This window comes from Engraulis encrasicolus, chromosome 18 (genome assembly GCF_034702125.1).
Source record: "Engraulis encrasicolus isolate BLACKSEA-1 chromosome 18, IST_EnEncr_1.0, whole genome shotgun sequence".
Lineage (NCBI taxonomy): Eukaryota > Metazoa > Chordata > Actinopteri > Clupeiformes > Engraulidae > Engraulis > Engraulis encrasicolus.
The window spans coordinates 49,782,189-49,795,370 of NC_085874.1; the positions used below are offsets into that span (position 1 = coordinate 49,782,189).

At 46.0% G+C, this 13,182-nt stretch overlaps 1 protein-coding gene across 8 annotated transcripts in view; it reads right to left on the reverse strand.

Annotated features, from left to right (window-relative positions):
- The window catches only part of epb41l2 (erythrocyte membrane protein band 4.1 like 2), a 188,033-nt gene that overhangs the window by 154,481 nt on the left and 20,370 nt on the right, over positions 1 to 13,182 (reverse strand). The window contains exon 1 of one of the 8 annotated variants that reach the window (XM_063223777.1): positions 516 to 714. The exons of the other annotated variants lie outside the window; for them this stretch is intronic. The gene's annotated coding sequence lies outside the window, so the exon portion shown is untranslated. Of the gene's footprint in view, positions 1 to 515; positions 715 to 13,182 lie in introns of those variants that run through there. 8 annotated transcript variants of the gene reach the window in all.

Here is a 13,182-nt window from a genome sequence, read left to right on the forward strand (position 1 = left end):
GGGACTGTTTTTCATTTACCATCCCAATTGCAAATGAGAAAAAGACTTTACAATTGAGCTTTTGCATATTGAAATATAATACTGTTGTCAGTGATGTCATCATGACGAGAAGCAAGTGGAGGAGGCAAGTGGAGGAGGCAAGTGGAGGAGGCAAGGTCGCATATTAAAACGCACTCTAGACCTCACACATCATCAGACCTCGCTCGACATCTCAGCCAGCCGTGATCAGCCAGCCGTGAGCAAGAGCGCCACGCACAGAGCACTGCAAGAGACGTGTCTATTATGAGAAGAATCATGAGCAAGCACTGCACAGAGCAGAGCAGCCCGCTATAAAGGCATTAGGCAGTGCACAGGATGGCATCGGTCTGTTATGAGAAGAATCATGAGCAAGCACTGCACTGCACAGAGCACCCCGCTATAAAGTCACTAGGCAGTGCACAGGATGGCTGGATATCGGCCAGGATGAAAAGGTAATAAAATAAAAACGAAGAGAGGAAACGACGATGCAACCTTACCGTGCACTCGCTGGTCCTCGTCCTCCTCGCTCTCTCCCCTTTTTCGCTACCTCTTCCCTACACCTCCCCTCTCTATCTCTCTATCTCTCTATCTCTCGGTCCTCTGCTCTGTTGCAGCTGATCACACTCCTGATGCTCTGTACGCTCTCATTGCCGAACTGCACTGCTGACAGAGGGAGTGGACTCACACAAGAGGGAGAGGGAGAGAGAGGGAGAGAGAGAGAGAGAGAGAGAGAGAGAGAGAGAGAGAGAGAGAGAGAGAGAGAGAGAGAGAGAGAGAGAGAGAGAGAGAGAGAGAGAGCTAGCAGGCGGGAGAGCGAGTGAGAGAGAGCGAGTGAGAGAGAAAGGGAGAGCAAGAGAGAGAGAGAGACAGAGAGAGAGCGAGAGCGAGCACAAGAGGGAGGGGAAAAGATGTGAAAGGCTGAGAGACAATCTACACACACACGGACGCACACACACACACACACACACACACACACACACACACACACACACACACACACACACACACACACACACACGAACGCACAGGAGAGAGGACGAGAGGAAGAGACAGGATATTGAGAGAGAGAGAGAGAGATTACAGGAAGCAAAAGATGAAAAGCAAAATGGCAAAGCCAGAAAGGCAAAAAGGGAGAAAAGAAGCTTGGAAGAGGGACAAGGCTGTAGAACATGACATGACCATGGGTCAAAGACGTCCAAAAAGTAAAAAAACATGATTTTTAAATTGTTTCAAGTGAATGGATGACAGCTGAGGCTTTCATGAACTCACTGGAAAAAAAATAAATAAAAAGAGTCATGTTTTTTACAGTTACAGTCAGAAGAAGGTATCCGTTACACTGAATGACAATTCCTTTTTGGACATCTTTGACCCCCATGTCAGAGAGAAATAGAATCAGGAAGGGCTGCAAAAGAGGAAAGGAGGGAGGGTGTAAAATTAGAAAACGAGAGAGAAAGAGAAGGAGAGAGAGAGAGAGAGAGAGAGAGAGAGAGAGAGAGAGAGAGAGAGAGGGAGAGAAAGAGAAAGAGAAAGAGAAAGAGAAAGAGAGAGCTTGAGGCAGTTGAGCGAGAGAGTCAGACAGAAGCTGAAAAAAAGGAAGATATGTGTGTGAAGAGACATGCACTAGCAGTGGTGCCAGATATGTCATCTCCCCAAACACTAGCAGTGGTGCCAGACATGTCATCTCCCCAAACACTCTGTGGCTGCCTTTGCCCAAGCCTGTTGTTCCCTGGGGTGGCACACCACGCCACACCACACCACACCATGGGCGAATTCCAATATGCACTCTCTTACATCTCATTACACTACCAGCCCTACCCCAACACTCTCTTGCAGCTCGCTACCCTACCAGCCCTACCCCAACACTCTCTTGCCAGCCCTACCCTACCAGCCCTACCCCAACACTTTCTTACATCTCATTACACTACCAGCCCTACCCCAACACTCTCTTGCAGCTCGCTACCCTACCAGCCCTACCCCAACACTCTCTTGCCAGCCCTACCCCAACACTCTCTTGCCAGCCCTACCCTACCAGCCCTACCCCAACACTCTCTTGCCAGCCCTACCCTACCAGCCCTACCCCAACACTCTCTTACATCTCATTACCCTACCAGCCCTACCCCAACACTCTCTTACATCTCGTTACACTACCAGCCCTACCCCAACACTCTCTTGCAGCTCGCTACCCTACCAGCCCTACCCCATCCCAACTCTCTTGCATCTCGTTGCCCAACCAGCCCTACCAACACTCTCTGGGGTAAATCGGGTTATTCTAATGGCTAGAGTGCTGCAGACCAAATTACATTTCGAGCAAATATGATACCCTGTTAATGAGTCTGTCACACACACACACACACACACACACACACACACACACACACACACACACACACACACACACACACACACACACACACACACACACACACACACACACACACACACACACACACACACACACACACACACACACACACACACACACACACACACACACACACACACAGATGGGGAGGACGGGTCACAGAAGTCAAATCACACCAGAGGCATAAATGGAGAAACCAACAGATGCCACATCAGATGTTGAAAAGCACAAGAAAAATATAGCTGCAAGCANCAATGCGGGGCCAAGCAGTAAACATGCCAAAGTTGCCATGGCAACAGAAGGAACTGCAGCGCCCCCTTTGGCCCAAATCTCGCCAATGTTGGGGTGCATTCCTTGGAGGGGAAAATGGGGAGAGAGACGGGGAGGGTAGGCAAAGGACCTGGGCTGGGAATCAAAACCGGGTCAGCCGCATGATAGACGAGTGCCCTACCGGTTGGCCATGGCAGGGCCTGTGCTGCCCTTGATTTATATTGAGTAACACATTTCCATTCCCTCTCAAATTAGTCTATAAAATATCAGCAAGTCATTTCTATACTTGAGAGGCTTGCTTTTTGGACAGCAATTATAATCCTCTGTGATCATTCTATTTAGTAAAATTGTTTATATGACATACAATATTATGGAAAAGAATCGGGAGCCTACTGAAAATAGATATGTCCTTGAAATCCTAAACATAAGAATCCTATAGGCTGCAATGTAATGTTGGCCAGCCTTTTGAGAGACTGGTCTGAGGAATTGGTGTATATAGAAGTAAGTGTGTGTGTGTGTGTGTGTGTGTGTGTGTGTGTGTGTGTGTGTGTGTGTGTGTGTGTGTGTGTGTGTGAGAGACAGAGGAACCGAGAGAACAACAATGGTCTCTCTCTCTCTCCCTCCCTCCTTCCCTCCTTCCCTCTCTCTCCCTCTCCCTCTCCCCCTCCCTCTCCCTCTCCCTCTCCCTCTGTCTGTGTGTGTGGGGTGGGGGGGTATGTGCAGGGGCTGGGGCAGTGGGGCTTTGGTTGACACTAGAGCAATAGCAGACTACGCACACACCTAAGCTCTTGTGTGTCCAGAGACCCCCTGCCGAGAATGGTGTCAGTGAACGTGCGCAGGTGCCGTTGGCAAAGGGGACAGAGAGATGAGAAAAATCCCTCCATTCTTTCCACAATTTTGAATGGCTGCTGAGAGCTGATAGTTTTTTCAATCGTTACGAAAATCCATACCTGGGTGCAGCATAGTGTGAAGATGACCTGTGTACCAATATTTTGAAAATTGGGAGTACGGTTCAAAAGCTACAGGCAAAAATGTAGCTAAAATTTTGACCTGCTGGTGGCGCTACAGAGTTTGAGCTGGGGATCTGATTTTTTTTGTGGTAGGTCATGGGATGGACTACTATGTGTGTACAAAATCCCTGCCCAATTCGACAAACGGTTGCTGAGATATGACCTCACTTCCTGTTTCGCCACGTTTACGACAGTTTTGATTGGCTCTCACGGCTAAACGATAAAAGATATCCAATATTCCTGAAGACCCCATGTGTAGCTCAGTCCAGAGATACTATATACCGAATTTCGGGTGAATTGGTCAAAAATTGCGGGAAAATTAACATTTTTATTGAATTTTACAAAATTCAAAATGGCGGGAAAACTATCCTGGCGGAAAATGACGTCATATGGTGCGTTGGATTCGTCTTGACTCAAGGATTCCAGGGATACCAAGTTTATGAAAATTGGCCCAGCGGTTCAAAAGTTACAAGCAGAAATGTACCTGCAACTTTGACCTGCTGGTGGCGCTAGAGCGTTGGGGCTGGGGTCCTATAAATTGCTGTGGGTAATGCTGAGACTGCCCCGAATGTGTGTGCCAATTTACAGCATTTTCCTGGCTACAGTTCTATGGGCTGCCATAGACTTGCAGAGGGATAGGAATGGTGACTAGAGAATAATAATAATAATAATAATAATGAAGAAAACCTACTAACTCTATAGGGGCCTTCGCCAGCTTCGCTGCTTGGCCCCTAAAAACGCAATCACCAAGGCAAAGTGGAGCAACTACATATTTTGTCAAAATCTAGTTCAGACTGAAGATGGTCTGAAAATTGCCTCCTTTATCCTGCGACAAAGTCTTATTGTCCACATATGTCCAGTTTTAGAGAGACTGCCATGTGCCATGTCAAATGTGCAGTAACTATAGTATCCAACCTGATACCACTACTTTGAAGGCCTTTTTTTCAGTTTCAATGTTGGCATAGTTACACCGATGACCTTGACAAAGTGTGTCCTCAAAAGGAGGTCAAAGGTCAGCTCCTCCTAGTACACGCCCCCTAGTCAGGGCAGGGCAGCAGAACATGAGGATTAGGGGTAATAAAGTCCCTTTCCAAAGAGGAGCAGACAGACTCCTCCAGAGGACACTGGGAGGGGTTTAGGAGGGTGGGCACACAGACTCCCCCAGAGGACACTGGGAGGAGGGGTTTGGGGGGGGGTAGAGGGCTGGGAGGGGACGGGGGAGCTGTCCACCCAAAACGGCTTTATAATAAAAAGCACAACAAAAGAAAAGCTCTTTCATGCCAAGGCTGCCTCAATGACAACAGAGACGTCAAAAGAGGGTTTTAATTCCTTGTGTGTCTAACTGGCAAAACAAAGATCAAAATAAAAGTGCAAAGAAACAATAAAAAAAATTCTACGCTATCCAGCAACCGGCCACCTCAATAAGGGTTGGCAACACTATGAATACTTTTACGCAGTGTGTGTGAGCAAAAAAATTGGTCTGTCTGTTTGTGTGTGTGTGTGTCTGTCTGTCTCTGTGTGTATGTGTTAAGCCCAAGGAGAGTTTTGACCAACGTGATGGATATGAGAACAGCAGAGACCACAAGTGTTCTTGGCATTCGCCTTCTGACCACTGTGGCTCTGAGCAGGGCCCTGTTTGTGTGTGTGTGTGTGTGTGTGTGTGTGTGTGTGTGTGTGTGTGTGTGTGTGTGTGTGTGTGTGTGTAAGGACCTGGGGGACAGTAGGGTATTTCCACCCAAACTTTGCCAGGGATAACATGGCTATTCCTCAGACTGGGACCTCTTTTAGCCAAGACATTTCGATAAAACACTCTATCCCAGTGTTTCTCAACCTTTTTTTAGGCCAGGCACCCTTTCAATTCATGAAAAATTTCAAGGCACCCCAAACCAACAAGCAGTAATATGGCATCGCATCCAAATACCACACAAGCTTAGTAAAGTAACACATTTGGAGACATCACACGACCTACGTTCAAAGTTGCAGCTGACTGGGGCGACCTATATTTACTTTATTGTGTGTAAATGGCAGATGAAAGATTCCACTGACTAACATTAACTTATCAATTTAGACAAATAGGTATTATATTACATAATTTATTCATCAGCCACGTTTCCACGGCACCCCTGTTGAGAAACACTGCTCTAGACACACACACACACACAAAAACCAAATACACTAACGCAGGGAGAACAAAAAATATGCAGGATGCATGCAGAGAACAGAGACATGCACACAGAGGCTGGCATGCAGACATATAGGCTGGCAATGCACTAATGCACATACACACACACACACACACACACACACACACACACACTTATGAAGACATGCAATACTCAGGCTGGCAATGCACTCATGCACACACACACATTAAATACTCAGTACACACAGTGCAGTACACATTCATGGTCGTCCTAAACCACACAGGGTCTTGACTAGTGCAAACACTACTGTTGCGGCCGGCAGGAAACACTGAACCTGTCCCAGTGTCTCTGTCTCTGTCTCTGGCCCGATTCAAAACAGGGAAGGCAGCTGTCCTTCCAGTGAGCTAACTGGACATCGAGTCATGAAGTGTGGATCGAAACGAAAAATTGCTTTATTTCCTCTCTCGGCAGTTGACTGCATTTGTGGGCGTAACGAGGATATTTCGAGGATACATCAGATGCTGACTTCGCTGCCTTGGTACCCAACATGCTGTGCGCCACCTCCCTCTCAACCGGAAACCTGAAAAACAAACATGGCTACTACCCAAGCTACTACCTTATCATACTCTTTATTCTGACACTTATGTATGTAGATATTGAAAATCGAATGCATAAATCAACATTGTAGTATCTAAATATGCTGTCGCTAGATCTATTTATAGCCTATTTTACGATTCCGCCGTCTGGCGATCATTCACCGTTCAAATAGCATGCGTAAGCTAAGCGCTAACGTGATGAACGTAACTCCCGCCATAGAATCGCAAGAATCGCCGTAACATCAAATGCGCAAGGCGGCGCACTCGTTAGTGCCGTTCGTAACAGCTGCCTCATCAGCTAACTTCGCCTCTCTGATCAGTGACCTGTTTATGTAGGAGGAGAGTCATCGAGTCACTGCCTCCCGTTTCGAATTCAGCCTCTGTCTCTGTCTCTGTCTCTCTCTGTCTCTCTCTCTCTCTCTGTCTCTCTCTCTCTCTCTCTCTCTGTCTCTCTCTGTTTATCTGTGTCTCTCTGTGTCTCTCTCTCTCTCTCTCTCTCTGTCTCTCTCTCTCTCTCTCTCTCACTTTCTCTCCCTCCCTCTGTGTGTCTCTCTCACTTTCTCTCCCTCCCTCTCTCCTTCTCTCTCTCTCTCTCACTTTCTCTCTCCCTCTGTGTCTCTCTCACTTTCTCTCCCTCCCTCTCTACCTCTCTCCTTCTCTCCCTCCCTCTCTACCTCTCTCCTTCTCTCTCTCTCTGAGCTCTCTCTACCTCCCTCTCTCCCTCTCTCTCCCTACCTCTCTACTTCTCTCTCTCTCTCTCGCTCTACCTCTGTCTCTACCTCCCTCTCCCTACCTCTCTACTTCTCTCTCTCTCTCCCTCTCTCTCCCTCTCTCTCTACCTCCCTCTCTTCCTACCTGGGAAATAAACGGAAGCTCAATGGAGCCTAAAGAGGCCGTAAGCACTCCTGAACTCGAATGAACCCGCACGCACCTGCCACAGGCTATGACACCACACCACACCGTGTGGACAGAGGGCACAGACTTCCACCAATGTGTGCGCAGTGTGTGTGTGTGTGTGTGTTTAAAAGCATGCCGGCTTAATGTCTATGTGAGTGTGTGTTTAAAAGCATGGCGCCTTAATGTGTGTGTGTGTGTGTGTGTGTGTGTGTGTGTGTGTGTGTGTGTGTGTGTGTGTGTGTGTGTGTGTGTGTGTGTGTGTGTGTGTGTGTGTGTGTGTTTAAAAGCATGCCGGCTTAATGTCTATGTGAGTGTGTGTTTAAAAGCATGGCGCCTTAATGTGTGTGTGTGTGTATGTATGTGTGTGTGTGTTCAAAAGAGTGCTGCTGCTTTAGTGTGTGTGTGTGTGTGTGTGTGTGTGTGTGTGTGTGTGTGTGTGTGTGTTTCCATCGGGAGCACCTGTGCCTGGGGAGATAAGTCAAAATATCACAAACAGGAAGCCGACCGCTCAGTTTAGGGCACTTCACGCCGACCTTTCAGTTTAGGGCACTTCACTTCTCTTCTCTTCTCTTGCCGGGTAAACAGCCTGATGAACGCGCGCACACACACACACACACACACACACACACACACACACACACACACACACACACGAGCGCGCTCACACACGAGCGCACAAACGCGCACACACACACACACACACACACCCCTTCTCTTCTCTGAAGTGGCTAAGGTTACATGGCTCTTTTTCAGCAAATTAAACCAGATTTCTTTTTTTTCACCAGCTGCGTTGCCATGGCCACAGGGGAGTGTCCTGGTCACACACGACACGCCATCTGTGACTCGACTAGTCAGCCCCAGTTGGCACATGGGGGCCGGTGACACAACAAGCCAACAGACAGACAGACAGACAAAAGGAGAGAGTGCAAGTTAGTAGAATGAAAAGCAAGACTCTACACTCTAAAGAGGAGAAGTGGACATGAGTGCCAAAAAGGATTAGGACGGGAGGAGGGAAAAAAGCAGAAAAAAACCCCAGGAAAAGCTCTTTGAACCAAAGATCCCTTTTGGGAGTCTGCACAACAAGACAGAGGCCAAGTATCAGCATGTCTCCTTCACACGAGCTGCGGGAGTTTGGACAGGAAACAAATGACTTCAATTAGTGACTTAATTTGCAGACCGAATTAGAAGAACACATGAAAAACACATGTAGCGGTACTAGCGGACGCAGAATACCCATGCAGTCATGACTCAACTCAAGATGATCTCGTAATTACGGGTCGTCATATAAAAAGAACCAATACCACCGCGTAGGGCTGCACATTTAATCGAAAATCGTGATAAATTAGTGAAATCGAATTCGAAATTTTAATCGTGATTTAATCGTGGCAATAGTGACCTACCTTTGAGAGCGTCCTTGAAGCCAGAACTATTGACAGGCTGGTGTTTCTGGCCAGAAATCTGTCCACCTAAGTTTCATGCTATTGCCTTTACATAATTATTACAATTCATTTCATTTTTCTCATCCCGTATATAGTTAATTCTTGGTTATATTTCATCTTGCTGTAATTTAAAAAAAAAAATCTCATTCATAATCGTGATTACGATTTTGACCAAAATAATCGCGATTATTATTTTTTCCATAATCGTGCAGCCCTACCACTGCGGCATTCCAGACAGTCATCTGCTCCAAAACCCTGACAGACAAGTTTAAGAGTAAACAGTGTGATGAATACACTGTATCCATCAACACACACACACACACACACACACACACAAATCCTGGACAAACCATGACAACACCACTTACTCAAACACACACACACACAAACACACACACAGGGAAGAATCCTAATAAAACAAGCCCCACAAAGCCCAAAGCCACGCTCATATAGCAAGCATGGGTTTCCCACTTTCGCCCTGGACAGCAGTGGACATTAAAACCTCAGAAACCACCTCTCTCTCATTTACCACACACACACACACACACACACACACACACACGGCTAGGTGTTTGTGCTGAGAACCATGTGGCTTCCAGCAATGCACACACACACACGCACACCGCTGTGGCAGCAGAGTACATCTCTGTCTCCTTGACAATGACCCCGGCTGTCTCTACAGACACAAAGTGCGGATCAATCACTGTCAAACTCTCTGTGTGTGTGTGTGTGTGTGTGTGTACTCCATAGTTAGGGGAACAGAACACCCTTCACTCGATGGTCCCTTTCTTTCACTTGCTTTAACACACACATCCTCCCCCCAAATCACACACACACACACACACACACACACACACACACACACACACACACACACACACACACACACACACTTCCGAGAGACATTGTAGAAGAATAAAAGCTAGTGCTGACACTTCAGGAGATGGCGCAGGGAGATAGCACTCGCTCGACCCGTCGCTACCGGCAACGGATGGGGTGAGACAAGGTCAGGGAAGGGTCACCGCACCGTAACACATGTGGCCCAGGCCATGAACCGAACAGACGCGCGCGCGTGTATGTGTGTGTGTTGTGTGAGTACTTCAGGGCATTTGTCACGTATGTGGGCCATGGCATAACGAAAACACGTGTGTGTGTGTGTGTGTGTGTGTGTGTGTGTGTGTGTGTGTGTGTGTGTGTGTGTGTGTGTGTGTGTGTGTGTGTGTGTGTGTGTGTGTGTGTGTGTGCGCAAGTTTGCCAAAATGCCTTCGAGCTCTCGAGTGAGGTCCTTTCAAACATGGCCTTCAGCAATACTCCTGAGGGGATTGAACTGGGAACAGAAAACGGAACCTGTTTAACACAAGTTGCGCACACACACACACACACACACACACGCACGCACATGCACACTCACACACACACACACACACACACACACAAGCATCCTCTTTCCTTTAAAGGTTACTGCAAAGATATCGAAGTCTCTCACACACGCACACGCGCACACACACACACTCCTTGAAGGGTTACTGCAAAGATATCCAAATCTCACTCTCACACACTCACACACCCTCTAGCATCCTCTTTCCTTAAAGGGTTACTGCAGAGACGTCCAAGTAGTGATGAATATAGCCGACTTGGCCACTTCTGCTGCCTGAGAGACAGAGGCTGTGTCTCAAATTACGCACTTTTGTCGGTGCACTGACAGTCAGTGCACAGTGCACACAGTGCACTGAGGTCTTTAGTGCATAGTGTCGTGAGCACTATGCACTGTGCCCTCGTTGGAAGTGACGACTGAGCATGGCATTAGCTTGACAAAATATGAGTTGGCTGATGTTTACAATGCACAGCATCTGGTGCTTGTATTTCCATGTCCTTCACCCCAAAGGTCAACAATCACACATACAATACGTTGTTTGGCATGAAAAGGTTGGTGTCCCATCAACATTACTTACAGAATTAGGAGACTGTTGACCAAACTCTTCTACTGAACTGAATGCCACATTTTCTCCGTGTCATTGTCCACATGGCCGCCGTTTAGTGCGTGCAGTGGCCATCATTCAAGCACTGCATTTTTTCGCCATTGTTAGCGGATCATCCTGGCACTTTCAGTGCACTGGCTCAACTGAAATTTTCAGCGTGAGCGCCCTAGGCACTGAAAAACAGTGCCCGAAGTGCACAAGTGCGGCATTTGAGACACGGCCAGAGGCTAATGCTGTCGTCTTTGCGCTACTCAACAATCAAAAAGGTGTCGCTGGTCAAAACCCAGCCATTTACCATTGCACATTACATAAAATATTTCTAGACTTGCATGACATGGAGTCATCTTTAGGAATACGCTAATATGATCTGTGCCCTAGGGGCAATAGCTTTTTATAAACGGCAGAAATTCTGTATACAATTCAAATTTACAGATGAGAACTAGTGCTGAATTGAAGACCTAGGTCTAGGGGTTGTTAGCTTCCAATGATAAGGTAAGCGTACCCATTAAGCCCACCAAAATCTAAATTTCTTTATTTTTCAATCATCTTCACATAATTTTTTTGTGAAATATTTTGTTAAATAGTAAGATTTACCTCTCTTCTCAATGTTTGTCACTGAGTTGATGGATATTTCAAAGTACAATATGAAGATTTTTACGAGAAAAGTGAAAAGTCTGAATGGGCTTAAATGGTACCATTGGTACCATTTAAGCCCACTTGTGTTCCAAATAAGCTCATATAGTTATTTCTCTATCAAAATACCTGGTGAGGTGTGTGAATTTAAACAGTGGAGCCTACATGGCATAAATGGTTTCAGACCAAAAATGTAAGATTTGCTCAAAAAATAGTGCATAAAACCTAATTAAATATTACGGCATCTTTTACTTCATATACTTCATAAAATTCTTCATCCAAACAGAGAAATGTATTTTTTCTTATTGATTATTGTTAGTTCATTACATTACGCCTTTTAAACCAACAACTTGGGATTGTACAGCACTTTTTATGTCCCTCAAAGGCATTTTTCATAAGCATGCATGCAAACTTGCATGCATTTCAATGGGGTGTACCATTTAAGCCCACCTTGTACCCATTAAGCCCGCCTATACAAAAAGCTATTTTATGGAAATAATCAACTCCACAAAACATTTCATGATGCATTTCTTTAAAGACCAATGCCAAACAAACTGGAATATGCTTAGAATTCATACCTAACCACCTTAAGTCTTACGGTAGAGTAAGATAAAGATGGTGTGTGGTTGTATCAAGAAAATATTGGCGTGTGCTCGCTCATAAAACACATCTTTCCATTTGAAGGGAAATGCTATAATTTAGTAAAACACTGCATGTATATATATAAAAATCATTACATTTACCTCTTAGTTTACTAAATATGAAAGTATTTTCAAAACATTTGACTTAAACTAGCTGATATTCTATGATTTCTGACATGTCCCAAAACAGCAAAGTTTTGAGGCAACTTCTTGTCAGTAGTCCTGAGACTGGATTCACTTGGACGGGAATAACTCGACGATAAAAAATGTGATTTGTTTGCAATAAAAAACATTTTGTCAGTTACTAAACCCTTTAATTGGATAGGGTGATGAACAACAAAATTCACCTTTTCCCTTTCTTTAAATTGACCTCAAAGTTGAAAGCGGGCTTAAAGGGTACATGGGCTTAATGGGTACGCTTACCTTATGCTTCAAATAGATAGAATAAAGTGTTTCCTTGACCAAGATACCTGCAAGGTGTGGTGTGTAATCTCCATCAAATCAGCCACACATTAAAACCTTGAATGAATCCCATGACAGTCGCCTGGTGCAGTAACACGCTTGAAAGATGAGAAAAGACGTGGCTGCTTCAACTAGAATACTCTTTCATCTTCCTGCTTTCCTAATCAAATTGGCGTACGTGTCTCAACTTGATGTTGCATAACACCGATAAAACCCCAGAGTCTACCCCTGAGGTATTAACAAGATTCTCATGATTTCTTTCTTTTTTTTCTTCTTGTAACTGTGTGGGTCATTATATGTGACTGTGCCTGTGTGTGTGCGTGTGCGTGTCTGTCTGTTAGGGGGGATGGCACGTTGAGGCTATGCCCCTCCCCTTTTCTCAACCCGCCCGTTCGGAACGAGGAGGGGGGAAAAAAGACTTGAATTCTGGAAGGCCAAGATGTCTTTCACAGCTGGGCTGGAGACACAGGCACAAGAAAACAAGACGAATCAGCCATTCTGCAGACCAGCGAGCGACGCGAGCAAATCCCTCTACCCAGGAGCGGAGCAGAGAATTTCCCATTGGCAACTACCGAAGTTGCTAACTGCTAACAACTACGCTTTGCAGATATGCAGCGCAGAGCAGCGCACATCAATCTGATGAAACAGAGGCTCACATTTGGCCTCCTCTTCTCCCTACTTTAGATTCACTCGCAGAGGAGGAAAATATGAGACCTCACTCTCTCTCTCTC